The sequence below is a fragment of the Panulirus ornatus genome, chromosome 58 (assembly GCF_036320965.1).
Source record: "Panulirus ornatus isolate Po-2019 chromosome 58, ASM3632096v1, whole genome shotgun sequence".
Lineage (NCBI taxonomy): Eukaryota > Metazoa > Arthropoda > Malacostraca > Decapoda > Palinuridae > Panulirus > Panulirus ornatus.
In genome coordinates, this window is record NC_092281.1 from 36,615,522 (window position 1) to 36,636,643 (window position 21,122).

The 21,122-nt window shown below is 40.1% G+C and overlaps 1 non-coding gene across 1 annotated transcript; it reads right to left on the bottom strand.

Annotated features, from left to right (window-relative positions):
• Positions 1 to 17,398: 17,398 nt before the first annotated feature.
• TRNAA-GGC (transfer RNA alanine (anticodon GGC)) lies at positions 17,399 to 17,470 on the bottom strand. Its single transcript has one exon. It is a non-coding gene; the product is annotated as a tRNA-Ala (tRNA).
• Between the last annotated feature and the right edge of the window lie 3,652 nt (positions 17,471 to 21,122).

Genomic DNA, 21,122 nt, shown 5'->3' on the forward strand with positions numbered 1-21,122 from the left:
TTACAAATACTACTGATCCTTGTTTCACAACGGGATAACATAATCATAAAGTTATGGGATGGAAGTAAAGACCAGCATTACATTAAATCTACTTATAATGGAAGAATCTAAGTGTACAAAGATAAGCACATAAATCAGGCATGAATCATTTACGTTAAGGTTGGTACATGAATTAACATTCCAGATAAGATTTCAAGCCAGGAGATCTCTTTCCTTTATGGACAGTTCTTCGATAACACTACATTGATAATTATAACGGGCTTACAGGCTTACAGCACAGCAGGGCTTACAGACTTCCATGCTTACGACAGGGTAGACCACCTAACTCGCTGGTCTAGAGAGAGAGAGAGAGCTCTCAGCGGGTGTCATGGGTATATATTACAAAGAAGAGTCTCCGCCCTGCTGGCTATAACGCCACCCTTGATTGGCTATGGGACTCAGAGCACTCGTGATTGGTTGGGGTATTCTAGCGACACACATCTGGGCAGCTCACCCTCCTCTTGATTGACAGCTCAAGGACAAATGACCATCTGGTCTCAAAATTAAGCCTAACGCTTGGTGGGAACAGAAGCTCCGAACCATTCTCAGAGGAAGACATCTCTATACACAAAGACACACACACGTAATATACACGAACATGTGAGCAAAAACACACGTGTTCCGTAACAATATATATATATATATATATATATATATATATATATATATATATATATATAGTGAGTGGTGGGATGAAGAAGTAAGAGTATTAGTGAAAGAGAAGAGAGAGGCATTTGGACGATTTTTGCAGGGAAAAAATGCAATTGAGTGGGAGATGTATAAAAGAAAGAGACAGGAGGTCAAGAGAAAGGTGCAAGAGGTGAAAGAAAGGGCAAATGAGAGTTGGGGTGAGAGACTATCAGTAAATTTTAGGGAGAATAAAAAGATGTTCTGGAAGGAGGTAAATAGGGTGCGTAAGACAAGGGAGCAAATGGGAACTTCAGTGAAGGGCGCAAATGGGGAGGTGATAACAAGTAGCGGTGATGTGAGAAGGAGATGGAATGAGTATTTTGAAGGTTTGTTGAATGTGTCTGATGACAGAGTGGCAGATATAGGGTGTTTTGGTCGAGGTGGTGTGCAAAGTGAGAGGGTTAGGGAAAATGATTTGGTAAACAGAGAAGAGGTAGTAAAAGCTTTGCGGAAGATGAAAGCCGGCAAGGCAGCAGGTTTGGATGGTATTGCAGTGGAATTTATTAAAAAAGGGGGTGACTGTATTGTTGACTGGTTGGTAAGGTTATTTAATGTATGTATGACTCATGGTGAGGTGCCTGAGGATTGGCGGAATGCGTGCATAGTGCCATTGTACAAAGGCAAAGGGGATAAGAGTGAGTGCTCAAATTACAGAGGTATAAGTTTGTTGAGTATTCCTGGTAAATTATATGGGAGGGTATTGATTGAGAGGGTGAAGGCATGTACAGAGCATCAGATTGGGGAAGAGCAGTGCGGTTTCAGAAGTGGTAGAGGATGTGTGGATCAGGTGTTTGCTTTGAAGAATGTATGTGAGAAATACTTAGAAAAGCAAATGGATTTGTATGTAGCATTTATGGATCTGGAGAAGGCATATGATAGAGTTGATAGAGATGCTCTGTGGAAGGTATTAAGAATATATGGTGTGGGAGACAAGTTGTTAGAAGCAGTGAAAAGTTTTTATCGAGGATGTAAGGCATGTGTACGTGTAGGAAGAGAGGAAAGTGATTGGTTCTCAGTGAATGTAGGTTTGCGGCAGGGGTGTGTGATGTCTCCATGGTTGTTTAATTTGTTTATGGATGGGGTTGTAAGGGAGGTAAATGCAAGAGTTTTGGAAAGAGGGGCAAGTATGAAGTCTGTTGGGGATGAGAGAGCTTGGGAAGTGAGTCAGTTGTTGTTCGCTGATGATACAGGGCTGGTGGCTGATTCATGTGAGAAACTGCAGAAGCTGGTGACTGAGTTTGGTAAAGTGTGTGGAAGAAGAAAGTTGAGAGTAAATGTGAATAAGAGCAAGGTTATTAGGTACAGTAGGGGTGAGGGTCAAGTCAATTGGGAGGTGAGTTTGAATGGAGAAAAACTGGAGGAAGTGAAGTGTTTTAGATATCTGGGAGTGGATCTGTCAGCGGATGGAACCATGGAAGCGGAAGTGGATCATAGGGTGGGGGAGGGGGCGAAAATTTTGGGAGCCTTGAAAAATGTGTGGAAGTCGAGAACATTATCTCGGAAAGCGAAAATGGGTATGTTTGAGGGAATAGTGGTTCCAACAATGTTGTATGGTTGCGAGGCGTGGGCTATGGATAGAGATGTGCGCAGGAGGATGGATGTGCTGGAAATGAGATGTTTGAGGACAATGTGTGGTGTGAGGTGGTTTGATCGAGTAAGTAACGTAAGGGTAAGAGAGATGTGTGGAAATAAAAAGAGCGTGGTTGAGAGAGCAGAAGAGGGTGTTTTGAAATGGTTTGGGCACATGGAGAGAATGAGTGAGGAGAGATTGACCAAGAGGATATATGTGTCGGAGGTGGAGGGAACGAGGAGAAGAGGGAGACCAAATTGGAGGTGGAAAGATGGAGTGAAAAAGATTTTGTGTGATCGGGGCCTGAACATGCAGGAGGGTGAAAGGAGGGCAAGGAATAGAGTGAATTGGAGTCATGTGGTATACAGGGGTTGACGTGCTGTCAGTGGATTGAATCAGGGCATGTGAAGCGTCTGGGGTAAACCATGGAAAGCTGTGTAGGTATGTATATTTACGTGTGTGGACGTGTGTATGTACATGTGTATGGGGGGGGGGGGGGTTGGGCCATTTTCTTTCGTCTGTTTCCTTGCGCTACCTCGCAAACGCGGGAGACAGCGACAAAGTATAAAAAAAAAAAAAAAAAAAAAAAAAAAAATATATATATATATATCTTTTTTCTTTTTCTTTTAAACTATTCGCCATTTCCCGCGTTAGCGAGGTAGCATTAAGAACAGAGGACTGGGCCTTTGACTGGCCCAATTCTCTGTTCCTTCTTTTGGAAAATTAAAAAAAAACGAGAGGGGAGGATTTCCAGCCCCCCGCTCCCTCCCCTTTTAGTCGCCTTCTACGACACGCAGGGAATACGTGGGAAGTATTCTTAATCCCCTATCCCCAGGGATATATATATATATATATATGTATATATATATATATTGAAAAGGATCGCAATTTTGCACGTGATCAAGTATATTCTTATGAGTTCACAGGGAAAATAAACACGATAAGTTCCCAAGTGCACTTTCGTGTAAAACTCACATCATCAGGGGAGACACAAGAGAGAAATATAACAGTCAGTTGATATACAACGAAGAAACGTAGCTAGGACGCCATATGGTAAACATGTGATTGTCCAAGACAGACAACAAGCGTATCATAAACTTATTATGTGGACAAGAAGGTGAATTGTTTACAAATTTTATCAACATTAAAGTTATCCAATTTGTATAGACCATCACTAATATTAAGATTATAATTCTTTGTGTATTCAGTAATAGAAGATTCAATTATATTTTTCGTGGTACTTGAGTTAGAGTTAAAAACTGAGATGGCATTATTAACTCTAATTCCAATATCACGAGAAATATCATTGAATCTTCTATCATTAAATACACAAAGAATTATAAACCTTAAAGCAACATGGCGGTCAAAAATAAGCTTTAGGAATGAAGTTTATGAATGGAATATCAGTGAGACGATCCAAATGACGAATGAATGAGAGCGTAGTCAACATACAATATAAAAGGACATATTATGAATGGCAGCCAGGCAAGTAACGGCCCAACTGAATGGAAGGATTTAAAAGTTCGCGTTATATGACGAATTTTGATAGATTATTCAAATTTCCATTCCAGTTATGAAACGTAATGGTTGTGTTCAGTTCTAGAGACAAAGTTTAAAGATTTGTGTTTCAAAGATGAACCACAAAGGATATCGTTAAATTAAGTGACATTAAAATTTGTCAATTAAGTAAATCATTTTGTACAATAGCTGTAATTTGACGGAGTTAAAAGTTCGCATTTTCATTACAATTCTAAATCAAAAGTTTGAGATTCATTGATGGTTTGCACAAGCTTAACGAACGTTCAAGTTTTGTGTTTATATGACGTATCTTAAAGGACTCTGGTAAAATAACGCAGCTGGAAGGTTTACGTTCAAATGATGGTGTTTAAATGTTGATTGATAAATGGTAGATTTAAATGGATAGATTTTAAGTTCGCGTTTTCATGAGCGACTTTAAACCTTGTGGTTGAATGTCACAGTTTAAAGGTTGGTATGTACAATGTTGACCAGATGGTGGTAGTGTGTAGACACAGCCATACCAGGTCGTATTTATCATCATTAAAGTCACCTTCCTTACTTACTTATGGCGGCGATGAAATTCACTGGTTCTTGATTCTGCACCAATTAACCTATCAGATAATGGTACAATGTTTGCCTGGTGTTGCATATATCACGTCTGTTGTTGAAACACAAGAATGCCAGGTGACTTTGGGAGTGGATGATAATGTAAAGATCAATATAAATGTGGGAAATCTTGAACCGCCATCACCAGACACAACACATGTTTGGATCTGGCGGGGGGAGGGACTTGCCTGTGACGTCACGATGCCCCGCCTCCAGCCTGGCGCCGCTCTGTGTGTGTGTGTGTGTGTGTGTGTGTGTGTGTGTGTGTGTGTGTGTAGCCCCTGGGTTCATGTTGGCCACAGCCACCCACCGGCCGGTGGTCAGGTCAGTGGGCGGTGTGTGTGTGTGTGTGTGTGTGTGTGTGTAGCCCCTGGGTTCATGTTGGCCACGGCCACCCACCCACCGGCCGGTGGTCAGGTCAGTGGGCGGTGTGTGTGTGTGTGTGTGTGTGTGTGTAGCCCCTGGGTTCATGTTGGCCACAGCCACCCACCGGCCGGTGGTCAGGTCAGTGGGCGGTGTGTGTGTGTGTGTGTGTGTGTGTGTGTAGCCCCTGGGTTCATGTTGGCCACGGCCACCCACCCACCGGCCGGTGGTCAGGTCAGTGGGCGGTGTGTGTGTGTGTGTGTGTGTGTGTGTAGTCCCTGGGTTCATGTTGGCCACAGCCACCCACCGGCCGGGTGGGCTGGCGGTAGTTTATAACTAAGACTGGTAGTTTCACATGCCACTTGGAGTGTCCCTCACTACAGAACTTGAGCAGCTCTTATCCTGAGGTGGAGCAGTTGACCCTCTCCACCAGGCTGGTACACTTGGTCTGCACCAGGTGGCTCCCTCCTGGTCATCCTGAGTGGTTGGTTGCTGTGTGGGATTTAATGACCACTGACTTGTGAAGGTCATTAGGCCAGCCATCATTTTATCATCTGATAAAACATGAAGCAACGTCAAATATTACATGATCCACCTAAACTATTGAGAATGATGAAGTCTGATATTGTTACGTTACGTCATCCAATCTTGCCACTCACATGTTACGGTAATCACGACTACATACATAGTGTTGTTACGACTGATATTATATATGTAGTTGATAACTTGTGGACACCAGAGGAAACCATCATTATGATGTCTTGTGTCACCGACATGTATCTATAATACTTCTATAACCAGCATGATCAAGAAGGTTATAACAACATTATCCTTGTGTCACCAACATGTATCTATAATACTTCTATAACCAGCATGATCAAGAAGGTTATAACAACATCATCCTTGTAGTTGTTGGATCAGTGTAGAGCAGAGCAATACCTGGTGAACATTACTTCCTGGTGGCCGCCATAAATACCACCAGTGTTTATAAGCTCACACATCACCAGGGGTTAAGATATGGTGTTAGCCCTCACTGCTCTATATAGCACCAGCCACGGTGGGCCTCCAGGTTATACCTCACTCCTACTCTTCTATATCCCTAACTTCCTTGTGATCATCTCACTTTGAATAACTAGATCTTCACATAACAGTTGTTTGTTTGTTGTTGTTGTTGTTGTTGTTGTTGTTGTTACATGTTGTAGTTTTATGTTCTGCCACTGGACGACTCGTTCTCTGATCTTACCCAACAGATAAATGTTTGTGTCGAGATTCGTCAGGTGTTTATCATACGGAGTCTGTAACACGTAAGTCTGTCTATCGTTCACTATACTGGATAGTAACCGGTAAAGGTTATTAAAGATATCTACACCAGAAACTGTGCCACACAACAAAACATACAAATCACGATATTTGCAACATAATAACATGTTTGACTTAATGACCATCAGCAGGTAAGGTCATCAAGCCGCACCATACATACGTCAGACAGTAACATTAGTTGTATAACAGGATGTATATATGTTGTTGGATTTAAGGGCTATCAGCTTGTGGTCATGAAGCCAGAATGTAAACCATAAGTTAACATAAAATGATCGTCCAGGTCCAGCAGGTAGCTGCATATAAAACTATGAATGTCTGTCTTGATTACTGACGACGTAGAGGGAAGGGTTTGGCAGGAAGGTGAGTGTGGTGGAGTTTGCTGGAGGGTTCTCGGGAGTGTTGTGAAGAAGAGATAGAAAAACAGACTGAGAGGAGGAGGGTAACAAGTCCTTGGGCTCAACCCAGGTGCTACATTGTCAGTCAAGCAAGACATCTAAAATAATCGCCAGGTTGGTTGGTTATTTGGGCTTGTGGCTCATCGGCTGCCAGGGTTAATAAAGTCAACAAGTTAGTCATGATCCTCAACCAAAAATACTTGAACACCTTCACGTGTTGAAGATATTTGTAAGGTCATACACACGCTCACTAAATATTTGGCCCATATAAGTAAGGTTTTCACCCTTATTGATTGCAAGGGTCATACCTGTGGTAAAGGTCATGTTATAACCATCAATCGAATCATCTTGAACAGTTTTCCCAGAGGTTCAAGATGATTCTGAGACCGTACACGCTCTTACCCTGTTCGTAAGACGAATGGTGCATTCTAACGGACAGTGACCTATAGAAGGTCATTAGGTCACTAATCCTTTATATGTTTCACTTTAAAGTCACCTAACAATCCTTTCAACGTATTATTGTCTAAATAGTTGGGACAGTGAAATATAGGAAGATGTACGTTCAAGGAAGACATATGCAATGACAGAGTTACGTGCAGCGACGACAAGTAGGACAGACAAACCTGAGAAATGGTTGTTGTTGATGGTGTGAACAGTATCATTACTATTACCACACATCACCAGCACACCTTTGATGGTGCTCCTACACCTTCGTATTATTATTACCACACATCACCAGCACACCTTTGATGGTGCTCCTACACCTTCGTGGCTGCTGCACTCTACACAGGAGCAGGGGAAGGTAGACATCTTTAAGCAAGAACATTTCCGACGAGACTGTACTATTTCTCTCCGTCCTTTGAGGATGACACAGCCTTGCTAAGGATGACTTGTCACTGGTGGTGACACAGCTGACGGATGGAGTCCTGTTACACCTTGTGAATAATATCTCATGACCAAAACAGTAGACTGGCCAGGTTGACAAGCGTATTGTGCAATTCAACTGACTAATGATATGATAAAGAAAATTACAAACCTAAATATTTATTGTAAGGATCAAATCAATGATGAAACAAATATAGTTAGAATGATTAATGAAACAGAATGTGGGAAGTGACACAGCTTTGTAATGCTTGGTCAGTTACAAATGATTAATACGAAAGCGTTAGGTATCGACCCGCAGGAGAACATGTTTACAAATCTTTATAGAAGACATATCTATGTTAGATAAACACCATATCAAGGTAATATCTTAACCTGGGACGTGTAACATCTGTGTGGAGAGACACAACTTTGTAATATATGATCTACTCCACGGATGAACTTTGACAACAGAGAGTTATACAACGCGTCGCTGGACAATATTCACCAAATAACTATAACGAATTTTCATATGATATACAAGACATTTGTTGGAAGTAAACATAAGAAATGATGACAGGAGATGAGGAGAGTGAAAGTATATATTTTCTTAAATGCTGAATGAATCCTGTTTTAACCTAGTTATTTCCCGTTGGATTTTATTTCATATATCCAGAGGATGATATATTCTGGGTTTATAATTATGATGCTTTTATGATGCTCAAGCCAAGGCTGCCGCTGAAGCAAAGGCTGCATCCGAAGCAAAGGCTACAGTTGAAGTGAAGGCTGCCGCCGAAGCAAGGGCTGCGGCAGACAACCAAGCCTGCTGCTGAAACCAAGGCTGCCGCTGAAGTCAAGGTTGCCGTCGAAGCCGAGGCTGCAGCTGAAGCCTAGGCCGCGGACAAGGCTTCAGCTGTACCCGTAGCTCTAATACACCGTTATCTTCAGTATGCCCATAGCTCTGATACATTTGTTGTCTTCACTATACCCTTATATCAAATACACTGTTATCTTCACTCACTATACCCTCGGCTTTAATACACCATTATCTTCACTATATCCATATCTGTAATACAGTTATCTGCATTATACCCTTAGGTGTAATACATCATTATCTTCACCCGCCGCCTTGCCGAATTTCATCTTTCGCAAGGCTTTCATCACCCTCTCTTTCACCAAAGCACTCTCCCTGACTATGTCACTTGGCACACCAGCCGAACCTAAAGACCCTGCATCTGGCGCTCTGTATCATCAAGTACATTGAAGAAACCTTCAAAATACTTCATCTCCTACTCACTTTATCACTATCTGCTATCATCAATAGAGAAAGTAACTTCACTATAAGACCAATGTGGGTAGTATACATATATTGCTAAGGAACAAGAACATTCCAAGCTGATCATTTTCCTTCCTTTGGGAAAAAAAAAAATGAGAGGGGAAGATTTCCAGCCCCTCCGCTACCTTCCCTTTTAGTCGCCTTCTACGACACGCAGGGAATACGTGGGAAGTATTCTTTCTCCCCTATCCCCAGGGATAGTATATATATATATATATATATATATATATATATATATATATATATATATATATATATATATATATATATATATATATATATATATATATATTTTTTTTTTTCAAACTATTCGCCATTTCCCGCATTAGCGAGGTAGCGTTAAGTCTTAACAGAGGACTGGGCCTTTGAGGGAATACCCTCACCTGGCCCTCTTCTCTGTTCCTTCTTTTGGAAAATTAAAAAAAAACGAGAGGGGAGGATTTCCAGCCTCCCGCTCCCTCCCCTTTTAGTCGCCTTCTACGACACGCAGGGAATACGTGAGAAGTATTCTTTCTCCCCTATCCCTAGGGATATGTATATATATATGTATGTATATATATATATATATATATATATATATATATATATATATATATATATATATATATATACATTATAACGAATCTAGCTCTCACAGTAATGAAGGTGATGGTCGATATAGAGCACTGTTGTCTAGGTTATACTGCAAGGAGAAGACCCGTCATAAATGATTGTGAAAAATTACAGGTGTAGAATGAGCCCAGGTTGATAATGATCAGTATTGTTGATCAAATATACAAATAACAGCAAGTGTAATAACTAATTAACTACGAATCAAATGAAAAAGCAATTTCCCAGCACACAACATAAAACTATGTTAATACAACCATAAGTGCATTTAACCACAAAGGCAGCTTAACTTATATAAAAAAATCGTTACGCTCCCCTACCACACCAGCACACCTCGGGGAAGAGCCACTACACCTCAGGATGCCATCTGGGTTGAGACTGCCGTGGAACGCATCGGCACTGATATATAAGGCGTGGGTATGAAGCCCGGCTTGTCTCAGTCAAAGTGAGACGAAGCAACAAGGACTTGAATGAACGCAGAACGATCTAGCTCCAATGTGGCAGAGAGGCAGTGGTGAGTAGTATGGAGGACAAAATAAAATAAGATTTTGAATTCAAACAAGATGTTAGGAGAGTACATGATAATATATATATATACAAAGATTCGAACCCCGTACCATTTGCGTGGTAGCTGGGAACGCTAACTACGAGGCTATGATCGCCCCCAACAGGGAAACGACTATTCGATTGCTAGTAATCCAATACCCTTAAACAAGATCTTAAGAGAGTACATGACACCTCCCCCGAAAGAGAACTTTTCTGAAGGGAAAGTTAAACAAATGTATATGCAGAGATGTACTGACTGAGACTTAAACTCGTGATAAAGCGTCCGTTATCCTGTTTTCAGATCCTTTGATGTGTTTAATCTGGAGGTTGTACGGTTGCAAGAAGAGCGAACATCTCAGCAGGCGTTGATTGGAGAATTTGTTGCTTGTTAAATTTTGCGGAGTGATATGCTATTGGATGCATTACTCCGTCCGTCTCTCGTAGTAAGACTGCTCCAACGGCTACATCGCTTGCGTCTGTTTGAAGAACGAAGGGTTGAGCGAAGTTAGGGGCCATCAGGACGGGTTCATGAGACAAATAGGTTTTCAAGTGGTTGAAGGCTTCCTGGCATGCCTCTGTCCACTTAAATGTCACCTTCCCACTCGTTAGACGTGTGAGAGGGGCAACCACAGGAGAGAAGTTTGGGCAGTAGCGGCGTAGAAACACGCCATACCGAGGAAGCGCATCAAACTCTTCTTAGTATCTGGCGTTGGGTAGGAGAGGATAGTGCTTACGTTGGCAGACTTAGGTCGAACATTTCCTTTTCCTACCTCATGTCCCAGGTAGGTGACCTGGGCGCTGCAGAAAGTTGATTTGGCCGGCTTGATGGTGAGGTGAGCGTCCTGGAGTTTCCGGAGAACAGCTGACAGTCTGTGCATATGATCATACCAAGTGTCTGAGTAAACAATTATGTCATCGAAGTATACTTCAACTTTGTCCAGATCTTGGAACAGAAAATTCATCGTACGCTGGAATGTCCCTGGGCTGTTACGCTTACCAAACGGCATTACTCTGTACTCATATAACTCAACTGGTGTTATAAATGCCGAGATAGTTTGGGCATTTTCAGTTAATGGAATCTGATAAAACCCTTTATTCAGATCTATCTTTGAAATATACTTGGACTGTCCCACCATATCAATCAGATCAGCGATGCGGGGCAATGGATGGGTGACACTGTTGAATCGACGGTAGTCTGTGCACAGGCGAAGCTGTCCGTCCTCCTTAGGAACGAGCAAGCAGGGAGATGCCCAAGGTGAACAGCTAGGTACAGCCAGGTTGTTGTCTAGTAGGTAGTCCACCTCTTTCTTCATCTGCTCTCTCTTTTGATGTGGTATTCTGTATGGTGGCTGGCTGATAGGGTTTGTTCCATGAATTAGTACAACATCATGAGACATAATTGTGCAATGGCCTGGCGTGTCTGATATCACACTAGAATGACTTAAGAGCACACTTGAGACTTCTCTGACTTGTTCAGGTTGCAAATGTGCAAGAAATTTAGGCAAGTCTTGTAGTATGTCAGAGTTTGAATGTCCTTTCCAATTGTTAGTTGTGCCAGAAGTATCAAGAGTGTTATCTACCTGTGAGCCCATTACATTGCATGGCAATCCTATCTGGTCACGTGCAGGATCCTGTGATAGGAAAGGTTTTAGAAGGTTAACATGGACAAATTGTGTTGTTTTACGACGACCAGGAGTACTTATTATGTAATTGTAATCATTGACTTTAGATTTTATTGTGTAAGGACCGTGATACTTGGCTGACAGAGGAGAACCAGTAATTGGGAAGTAAGCTAAAACTTTATCTCCTTCCTGAAAGTTTCTGACTTTAGCTTTAACATCAAATGCTGATTTCATAGTATGTTGTGAAATCTTCAAATTATCCCTAGCAAATTTACGTATCTTATCAAGGTTATCTTTCAGTTGTTGCAAGTAGGTTGTGACAGATTTCAGTGGAACTTTATGACTAATAAGCTCATCTTTAACCCCTTTAAGAGGTCCTCTGACTTGTCTACCAAAGACGAGCGCAATAGGTGAACAACCAAGTGACTCGTGTGGAGATTCTCGAACAGCAAATAAGAGAAAGGGTAACCCTTCATCCCAATCCTGATTCCTCTCATGACAGTACTTGCGTATCATTGATTTGAGGGTTTGATGGTGCCTCTCAAGGGCACCTTGACTCTGCGGGTGATATGCTGTGGACAGGGTCTGTTTGATACCTAGCTCCTGAAGCACATCTTTGAAGAGATCGCTGGTGAAGTTGGTGCCACGGTCACTTTGTACCTCCTGAGGGATACCGAAAGTAGTGAACATGTGGATTAATTCATTAGCTACATTTTTGGCAGAGATAGTCTTTAGAGGAAAAGCCTCAGGTATCTAGATGTAGGGCACAGTACTGTAAGTATATACTGATTTCCCTTCTTAGACTTTGGCAAGGGACCAACTATGTCAATAATAATCTTTTGAAAGGGTTCTGAAGGAGCTGGAATGGGTTGCAATGGATATGGTGGAATTGATTGATTAGGTTTCCCTACAATCTGACAAGTTAAGCAAGAATTGATAAATGAAACTATATCCTTCATACCAGGCCAATAGAAATCATTAAGTGGTTTGAGGTAGGTTTTCTTAATTCCTAAGTGACCACTAAAACCTTCATGTGCGATTTCCATAAGAGGCTGCCTTATACACTGTGGAACTACCACTTGATGCGTCTTGGCCCATGTATCTTCATCAGAGAGTTTAGGGGGTCTATAGAACCTCATAAGGATGTTGTCTTGGTAGTAGAGGGCAGGTGTGTCGAGGATATCTTCTTTCGGCAGGACCTCCTGGTGTAACTTCGTCAGGGTTGGGTCCTGTCGTTGGGCCTCCTCTAGTTTGTGCTCGGATATCAGCTTGTTTAAAGGAGATACATCCAGACCACAAGTAGTAAAACCTTCATTGCAGGGCTTAGGAAAGCGAGGTGGTGTAGGATCCTCCTCTTCCACGGTCCGTCGATGTTGAGAGCGTGTGACGGCACAGATGGGGAACAGGGTTGGCTGCTCCTTCTCAATGTCTTCAGTAGGGCTATAGGGCAGTGGAGTGTCTCGAATAGTTAGTGCAGGGACGACCAGACTGCCAGCTAGGTCGTTACCAAGAAGGAAGGTGGCGTCAGGTATAGGTAGAGGAGTATCAACTACTCCTACAGTTACTGTGCCTTTCACCGCCTCACAGTCAAGCTCTATTTTGGCAAGGTGTACTGGAGTGCTGGCGTTGACCAATTTGAGATAGACCTCACCCGTTAGGTTAGAGTCAGTATCAGGGAGAGATGCCTTGTGGATCAGAGACTGGGCCGATGCAGTGTCTCTGATGATCTGTAGAGGGTGTTGTTGCTTGCCAGGGCCTAGAGACACAGTGCCAGGGGAGCGGAATGGTTGAAAGAGGTCGATTGATGTTGGAGAATCCTGCAGGTTGGTGGTTGCCACAAGTTTTGTGAAGGTTGTCGCAGTGGCGGTTGTGCCCTTAGATACCTTACACCTAGGAACAGGACAATCCCTTATAAGGCGTCCTTCTTTCTTACAGAACCTACAGACCTGAGCATATTTCTCACCTAGTTGACCCTGTCCAAAAACATGTTTAGCGTGTGTGGAACCTGCATGTGACCTTATAGTAGAAGGGGTAGTTTCCCTTCTCCCTGTTGTGGACGATGGGTAAGGGAGTAGACGTCAGCAAGCTTAGCTGCGTTTAAGTAATCTGTTTCCTCCCTGTTGGTTATATGCACCATTATGTAGTATGGAACCTTTCTCTTAAACTCTTCAAGCATAAGCAAGCTGACCAGGCCTTCAAATGTATCTACACTAGCCGATTTAATCCAATTATTAAATGATCTAAGTTTCTCAGCAGCAAATTCTGAATAGGTTTGAGTTTGAGTTTTAGTTAGGTTCCTAAAAGCCTGTCTGTAACCTTCAGTTGTAATAGAATACGTGGCTAAAATTGCCTCTTTTATCTCCTCATAGTTAGTAATATCATGAATCCCATCACACACATCAACTGCCCTACCCACAAGCTTGGGCTTTAGGAGCCAGACCCAGTGCTCCTTGGGCCATTTGAAGTGTTCTGCTGTTGTTTCAAATTGTCTAAAGAAGGCTTCTGGATTCTTCTCTGTGAAAATAGGGAGAAGCTTGACATGCTTGGCATCATCAAACTTGACAGGAGCTTCTGTATCTGGGATGCTTTGTTTCAGCTGTAAGACCTTTAACTCGTGTTCGCGCTTCAGTCTCGTGGTTTCACGTTCAGCGAGTTCAGTCTGTAGTTTAACTTGCAAAGCTTGGAGTTTAACAGTCTCAATCTCAAGAGTAGTCTGTAGGTCAGGAGTTGATGTGCAATGATGGGTAGTAAAATCTGTAGTCTTTAAGTGGGCTTCAATGGTAGACTTCAGTTCATCTTTAGTTGTACTATGAGTGAATGGCACTCGAAATGTAGTGGCAATAAACTTAAGATCATCCTTAGTTATATTATCTGAATCAAGTTCCTCAACAGAAGGGCTACTTACAAACCTTACGGGGTCAAAGTCAGTCATGGTGAACAAGGCAAAAACAGTTTAAAGGACAATAGGAATGGATATATAAAATTGAGAAATGTTGGTAATCACACCAAATACTTCCCGAGCTAGTAAATAGTATGAAAACCGCAGGTAGACACTTTCAACCTGTAACGAGCCAGTGATACTATAGTTAAGGTAGTAACGTATTTCCCATACATACGCACTGGAATTACCAAAACTATACAGAGTACTTATTAAAAGTTTGAGACTGGTCAAGTTACAAACGAGTGTAAATTAAAGTGAGAGAAATGATGAGCTTCACTGGCTCAGATTATAAATGAGTGAGAGTCTCTGTACGACGATTTATGGGAGTCAGTGTAGATTTCTTAGGTATGAACGCATGTGGGACGTAGCAGGAAGAGGCTATACCATGAATTATGTAGGAAAGCTAACTAGCTATGCACTGGCCAGGTACAAGGCAGTTATACACTCGAGACATAACCAAAAGTTATAACTAAATTAAGAGTTACCTTCCCACGGAACTAAATCAATTTGATATAAGGACGGTTAACAAGTCTATGTGGTGTGCACAAGGAAACTTATCAAATAACAAACCTCCCGGACAGGCCCCCATATAACGAATCTTGCTCTCACAGTAATGAAAGTAATGGTCGATATAGAGCACTGTTGTCTAGGTTATACTGCAAGGAGAAGACCCGTCATAAATGATTGTGAAAAATTACAGGTGTAGAATGAGCCCAGGTTGATAATGATCAGTATTATTAATCAAAACATAGAAGTAACACAAAATCACAAAGTAACAGCAAGTATAATAACTAATTAACCAAATTCAGTCAACAATGAATCATGAATCACTTCCCCATTAATAGAAAAATATTACCACAAATCAAATGAAAAGCAATTTCCCAGCACACAACATAAAACTATGTCAACACAACCACAAGTGCATTTAACCACAAAGGCAGCTTAACTTATATAACAAAATCGTTCTGCTCCCCTACCACACCACCACACCTCGGGGAAGAGCCACTACACCTCAGGATGCCGTCTGGGTTGAGACTGCCGTGGAAGGCATCGGCACCGATATATAAAGGGTTGGTATGAAGCACGGCTTGTCTCACAACAAAGTGAGACAAAGCAACAAGGACTTGAACTATTGAATCCTAACGCAGAACGATCTGGTTCCAACGTTGCAGAGAGGCAGTGGTGCGTAGTATGGAGGACAAAATAATATGAGTTTTAACTTAAACAAGATGTTAGGAGAGTACATGATAATATATATATATATATATATATATATATATATATATATATATATATATATATATATATATATATATATATATATATATATATATATATATATATGTATTTATTATATATATATATATATATATATGTATATATATATATATATATATATATATATATATATATATATATATATATATATATATATATATATATATATATATATATATATATATATATATATATATATATATATATATATTTTCTTTTTTTATGTGTGCGTGTGTGTGTGTGTGTGTGTGTGTGTGTGGGCGTGTGTGTTTGTGTGTGTATGTGCGGGTAACTTTAAGGCATGGCTAGGGTGTACTGGTGATTCCTTTGACCTAAAATATAAGTTCAAGCCCGTAGGCCGACCCTGCACCTAGCTTGAATCCTTTTGTGTTCACTATACTCTTCTTTACCACATCTCCTCTCCTTAATCCCTTTATCTTAACTATGCGAAGCTCATTATGATCTTCACTACAACCTCATCTTCGTATGACCTTATCTTGACTGGGCTGGTTTCAAGGAAGGCTTTAGATTTTACCCGCTCACACAAACAACGTACTTACATGGGGCCCCACGAGGTCAGATAGATGATTACACACACCTACACACACCACCACCACTAACAATACACAGAGAAATAACCTCTTCGGTCGGCTTTGGATCCTCCCTTGAACGTAGTTTGGAGGATTTGGGGGGATCAGGTCAATAAGGTTAAGTTCACTACAACTTCATATTCACTAACGTGTATCCTCACCACTAGCGTATTTTCACTAAATCATATCTTCACTATACCCTCTTCTTCACTACACTATCATTTCTACCATACCATCATCATTGCACTCCCTAATGTTCACTAAGAATAGTTCTTATCTTCACTACATAATCATTTTGAACAAACTTTACTCTTTACTAACCCTTATCTCTACTACATTCGTATCTTCACTACATTCTTTTCTCCAGTACAAGCTACCTTGACAATATCCTTATCATCACATTACTCTTCCTCACTACACTCTCATCTTAACATCGTCCTTCTGTTTACCGAACTTAGCTCATAGTCTGACTTGAACGTAGCTTTGTAAAGTTTGTGTTCCTCATTGTGTTACTCCCTTATTGTCATTGTAAAGGCAATTGTCACTACTCCCTAACTAAACCCTCATCTTCACTATTCTCTCATCATTATCATTACTTCTTGATGTTCAGTACAAAACCTCAACATATATATTTATCTTCACTACAGAATAATTTTCATTGCACCTTAATCTTCATTACTCCTTGTTTCAGCTACATCCGTATCTTCCATTCATTCTTATATCTTATATTAGTTACATCTTTACAATATCTTTATATCTTCTCTGTTCCGTCGTTTGGAAAATTGAAAATGAGAGGGAAGGACTTCCAGCCTCCCGTTCCCTCCCCTTTTAGTCGCCTTGTACGACACGCAGGGAATACGTGGCAAGTATACTTTCTTCCCTATCCCCAGGGATAACAGCATCTGGTGTTCCCAGACGGTCACCCATCCAAGTACTGACCAGACCCAACGTTGCTTAACTTGACTGATCGAACGATATATATATATATATATATATATATATATATATATATATATATATATATATATATATATATATATATATATATATATATATATATATATATATACGCACACATACAAGACTGAAAACAATGAATTTCCCAAATAAAAAATGGAGGCGCCGGGGTTTGAACCCGGGTCCTCTCGCATGCCAAGCGAGTGCTCTACCACTGAGCTACGCCCCCAAGAACATATTTTGTGACATAGTATTATATGAAGTACCGAGATTACCACGGCAAAATACTGTTTGACCGACCGTTGCCGACTTGCCGGCAAAATAACCTCAGGGTAAATCTCCATGTTCCTGTCGTGTTTTCCTCTCAATTTTCCACGAAGAATTGGGGTTTATCTTTTTATTTTGGTTGCAATAGACTGGAACTAAGCAATAGACTGGAACTAAGCTGACCTGGTATGAGGTCAGAGCCCTCATTATCATCCCTGCTAACTACCGGAAGCAGATTAAGTCGTTCCACAACCGATGTCCGGCCCATGTTAACTCTGATGTGCCCAGCAGTTGAAGGAGGATCGCCAGAAGCTTCTGGAAGATTTCAAGGACGTCTTGGTGGACCTGACCCTTTCAGATAAGGTCGAAAACCTCAATTCATTGTGAAGATCTTCACTATAACGTTGGACGAACATACTGAATGTTGCACACATGTGATGCGGACAAAATGAAACAAGATAGACAAAAAATATATCTGGTGTGGGTCTCCAACCCACGACCTTGAGTGTGTGAGACTCACGCTCTACCACTGAGCTAACCAGATAGTAGAAAACTACGTCTGTTTCTTCAATTTGAATTAATGAAAATCTTTGCGAGGCAGCGTTAAGAAAAGATAGATGTCTTTGACGAAATTTACTTGCTTGGCTCCTTCTTCTGTTATTCAATATCGAAAGTAAAAATAATGAAGGATATATGAATATATATATATATATATATATATATATATATATATATATATATATATATATATATATATATATATATATATATATATATATATATACATATGTATATATATAAGTCTCCTTCCCATGCTCACTTACATATATATATATATATATATATATATATATATATATATATATATATATATATATATATATATATATATATATATATATATATATATATATATATATATATATATATATATACATATATATATATATATATATATATATATATATATATATATATATATATACATATATATATATATATATATATATATATATATATATATATATATATATTTTTTTTTTTTTTTTTTTTGCTTTCTCGCTGTCTCCCGCGTTTGCGAGATAGCGCAAGGAAACAGACGAAAGAAATGGCCCAACACACCCCCATACACATGTATATACATACGTCCACACACGCAAATATACATACCTACACAGCTTTCCATGGTTTACCCCAGACGCTTCACATGCCCTGATTCAATCCACTGACAGCACGTCAACCCCGGTATACCACATCGATCCAATTCACTCTATTCCTTGAACTCCTTTCACCCTCCTGCATGTTCAGGCCCCGATCACACAAAATCTTTTTCACTCCATCTTTCCACCTCCAATTTGGTCTCCCTCTTCTCCTCGTTCCCTCCACCTCCGACACATATATCCTCTTGGTCAATCTTTCCTCACTCATTCTCTCCATGTGCCCAAACCATTTCAAAACACCCTCTTCTGCTCTCTCAACCACGCTCTTTTTATTTCCACACATCTCTCTTACCCTTACGTTACTCACTCGATCAAACCACCTCACACCACACATTGTCCTCATACACCTCATTTCCAGCACATCCATCCTCCTGCGCACAACTCTATCCATAGCCCACGCCTCGCAACCATACAACATTGTTGGAACCACTATTCCTTCAAACATACCCATTTTTGCTTTCCGAGATAATGTTCTCGACTTCCACACATTCTTCAAGGCCCCCAGAATTTTCGCCCCCTCCCCCACCCTATGATCCACTTCCACTTCCATGGTTGCATCCGCTGCCAGATCCACTCCCAGATATCTAGAACACTTCACTTCCTCCAGTTTTTCTCCATTCAAACTCACCTCCCAATTGACTTGACCCTCAACCCTACTGTACCTAATAACCTTGCTCTTATTCACATTTACTCTTAACTTTCTTCTTCCACACACTTTACCAAACTCAGTCACCAGTTTCTGCAGTTTCTCACATGAATCAGCCACCAGCGCTGTATCATCAACGAACAACTGACTCACTTCCCAAGCTCTCTCATCCCCAACAGACTTCATACTTGCCCCTCTTTCCAAAACTCTTTCATTCACCTCCCTAACAACCCCATCCATAAACAAATTAAACTACCCTGGAGACATCGCACACCCCTGCCGCAAACCTACATTCACTGAGAACCAATCACTTTCCTCTCTTCCTACACGTACACATGCTTTATATCCTCGATAAAAACTTTTCACTGCTTCTGACAACTTGCCTCCCACACCATTTATTCTTAATACCTTCCACAGAGCATCTCTATCAACTCTATCATATATATATATATATATATATATATATATATATATATATATATATATATATATATATATATATATATATATATATATATATATATATATATATATATATATATATATATATATATTTATATATATATATATATTTATATATATATATATATATATATATATATATATATATATATATATATATATATATATATATATATATATATATATATATATATATATTTATTAAAAAAGGGGGTGACTGTATTGTTGACTGGTTGGTAAGGTTATTTAATGTATGTATGACTCATGATGAGGTGCCTGGGGATTGGCGGAATGCGTGCATAGTGCCATTGTACAAAGGCAAAGGGGATAAGAGTGAGTGCTCAAATTACAGAGGTATAAGTTTGTTGAGTATTCCTGGTAAATTATATGGGAGGGTATTGATTGAGAGGGTGAAGGCATGTACAGAGCATCAGATTGGGGAAGAGCAGTGTGGTTTCAGAAGTGGTAGAGGATGTGTGGATCAGGTGTTTGCTTTGAAGAATGTATGTGAGAAATACTTAGAAAAGCAAATGGATTTGTATGTAGCATTTATGGATCTGGAGAAGGCATATGATAGAGTTGATAGAGATGCTCTGTGGAAGGTATTAAGAATATATGGTGTGGGAGGAAAGTTGGGGTAAACCATGGAAAGCTGTGTAGGTATGTATATTTGCGTGTGTGGACGTATGTATATACATGTGTATGGGGGGGGGGTTGGGCCATTTCTTTCGTCTGTTTCCTTGCGCTACCTCGCAAACGCGGGAGACAGCGACAAAGTATAATAAAGATATATATATATATATATATATATATATATATATATATATATATATATATATATATATATATATATATATATATATATATATATGTATATATATATATATATACATAGTGCGAAGTATGGTCTAGAAAAGAGATGAAATTTCCTTGCTATCCACCTTTTTTATTGTTCCTTGTTTGGCAAGTAATATTACCAAAGAGCATATCTATATATGTATTTAACATCTATATTTCTATGTACTTATTTATCTCTATCTATCTATCTGTTTATCTATATTATTTATTGTTATTTTTGCATGGTGCTGCAGTGGAATTTATTCAAGAAGTGGGTGACTGTGTTGTTGACTGGTTAGTAAGGATATTCAATGTACGTATGACTCATGGTGAGGTGTCTGAGGATTGGCGGAATGCATGCATAGTGCCATTGTATAAAGGCAGAAGGGATAATGGTGAGTGTTCAAATTAGAGAGATATAAGTTTGTTGAGAAGCTTTCCATCTGATT